The sequence below is a fragment of the Helianthus annuus genome, chromosome 17 (genome assembly GCF_002127325.2).
Source record: "Helianthus annuus cultivar XRQ/B chromosome 17, HanXRQr2.0-SUNRISE, whole genome shotgun sequence".
Classification (NCBI taxonomy): Eukaryota; Viridiplantae; Streptophyta; class Magnoliopsida; order Asterales; family Asteraceae; genus Helianthus; species Helianthus annuus.
In genome coordinates this window covers 22,575,132-22,577,784 of record NC_035449.2, presented here as the reverse complement: position 1 = coordinate 22,577,784, position 2,653 = coordinate 22,575,132, and the positions used below count along the sequence as shown (strand labels likewise).

Genomic DNA, 2,653 nt, shown 5'->3' with positions numbered 1-2,653 from the left:
TCTCAGCCGCATGCCCTATTTCATTACACAAAGCACAAACATCATAAATTTGGTTAGTAGTTTGAACATTACCATCATCTATGGCGTGCACTTGAGGTCGGGTTATGGCCGGTCACGCTCTCCTTGATGCTTGAGCTTTTCTCTTTGATGTAGTTGCCATGCTCTCCAAGAACTCCCAATCATCGTTCTCATAATTTGTTCCAAAAGTCCCACCGGTAATAGACATCAAATCATGTGCATCTTCGGCACTCAACCCCTCGTGAAAGGCATTCATTAACTCCCATAATTCAATTCCATGGTGAGGGCAATTCTTTATCATCATATTGAATCGTTCAAATGCTTCATGGAACATCTCACCATGTTGTTGTTGGAAGCTTCTCAACCCCTTTCTTGCATCGTTGGTCTTTTGGGCGGTGTAAAACTCATCCAAGAAAGTTTGTTGCATCTCCCCCCATGTATATATGGATGCCGAAGGCAAAGTGTAGAACCATTTTTTCGCCTTATCTTCCAAAGAAAATTGGAATAATACCAATTTAATATCATCAGCCGAGAACCCTTGACTCCCAAGAGTGTTACAAATCGAGTCATAAGCCTCTAAATGAAAGTAAGGCTCCTCTGTTGCTAACCCCTTATACTTTGGTAAACTTTGCAAAGAGTTGGTCCTCACTTCAAATGTCCTCCCTTGATCATTGTAAGGAATAACTACCGGTGAAGGGTTTTGAGTGATTACCGGCCTAAAATGTGCTTCGATGCCCCTCACATTTTCTCTAAGGTGTCTCCTTGGTACACCAAACCTACCTCTTGGAGGAATAGGACCCATTGGCCTTGGTACTTGCCCTTGTTGTGCAATTGGTTGTTGAAACTGTTGTTGTCGCATTGGTGGGCGTTGAGGTGGTCTTTGAAATTGCGGTTGTACATTTTGTGGCCGAACTTGTTGCAATGGGATAGGATGTTGCATTGGTGGCCCTTGTGGTCTTGGCCGAATATGTTGTGGTATGAGTTGTTGTTGTTGTGACATTCCACCGACACTTGCCATCCCTCGAGATTGACTTTGCACATATCCAAATTCTCCTTGACCACCATAACCCCCGTAAGTATACCCATCTTCATCATAACCTTCAAACTCCTCAAATCCTTCATCATACCCATCTCCTTGAACTCCCGACGATTACCCAAATGGAAGAGTTGAATATTGAAAACCCGATTGGTTCGATGGTCTAAATGTTGAAGTAGCATGGACAATGGTCGAAATTGGTGCTATGGTATGGCTTGAATATGACGGACCCGCACCCGGGAAGAAATGGGACAATGGTGGTATAGTAGTGGATGGGTTAAAGGTAATGGTTGGTTCTTCTTGGGTAGTAATGGGTTGTGTGGTGTTGGTTGGTGTAGTGTCATGAGGTGGAGTAGGAATTGTAGTGGAATTTGGTATGGTTGTGTTTGGTGATGGTTGTGTGGAAGTAGGTATAAATGATGAGGTCGTTTGACCCGTTGTAGGTGGAATTTGTGAATCAGCCATGATGTTTCTTGGTGTAATTGGTGAAGTGGGTGAACCAATGATTCGGTTTTCTTGTAATAAAACCCTGTTTTGCCTTAGCGTTCTTTCGATTTCCGGATCAAATAACAATGGTGACGCTTTGTGAGAGCCTCTAGTATGCATGCACCTGTAGAACCTGCACACTAAACACACCAGTGTAAACCCGAAAATAACAAAGCAAAACTAACAAACTGACACACGTTGCGCACTACTCCCCTGCAACGGCGCCAAAATTTGACGTGCTTGTCGTGGTACACGTAAATTTAATCCCAATAACAACTATAGATAGTGGTAAGAGGGTATCGAACTCAGGGAGTATGTGGAAAATATGTCGATTATATAGCTTTGCAATTAAACTACAATTAACCTAATTTGCAGAAAATAAAGATCAATGATTTAGATTGTTGTTTTAGAAAACTAAATTAATAACTAAGTGCAAATCAAAATTGGTTGTTTAACAGATTAGGAAAACAATGACCATCTTAGGATTCAGTTTCTTTAAACAATTGTGTGTAATTCCAACTAGAAAGAGTTACATAGACATAACTCGTGTATAGATAATTGAAGTGATAAAAGGGAACAAAGTACTCGGATTATATAAACGTGAGGTTGTTTCCCGATGACCAATTAATCAATAACCAACCCTAACCCTTCCCGTGATATCTCGATTGCCAACGGCACCAAGAACGTACGATTGAGACTAGAAATTGCACTATCAATTAACACGCTACAAACAATTATGCATACACCATGATAAACAAGCAAACACAAGTTATCATTCTAGAAATTCAGAAATAAACACACAAAAGTTCAAGAGAAACCTGCACCTAAGATGATCACCGAAAGTCTTAGCCACACATAGCTTGGTGAATCATCATAACAAGCAATTCAATGTTCATACAAATCGAAAACACAAACCGAATGTTAGAAATTATCTAGAACCAAGCCAAGATAGCCAAAATCGCCCCCAATGTGTTCTCTAACCGACCAATGATGAAAAGTACATGAAAAGACACCATCAAACTGCATAAATGATGGCAGTTACGATTTCAGCGTCACCTCCACCGTAAATTACGGCTCTACCGTAAATTACGGTGGACATAAAAATGTTACGAT

General features: G+C 40.8%; 1 non-coding gene across 1 annotated transcript; it reads left to right on the top strand.

The window, feature by feature from the left end:
* The first annotated feature begins 290 nt into the window (after positions 1-290).
* On the top strand, positions 291-396 carry LOC118489435. Its single transcript, XR_004887455.1, has one exon. It is a non-coding gene; the product is annotated as a small nucleolar RNA R71 (small nucleolar RNA).
* Positions 397-2,653: the final 2,257 nt, after the last annotated feature.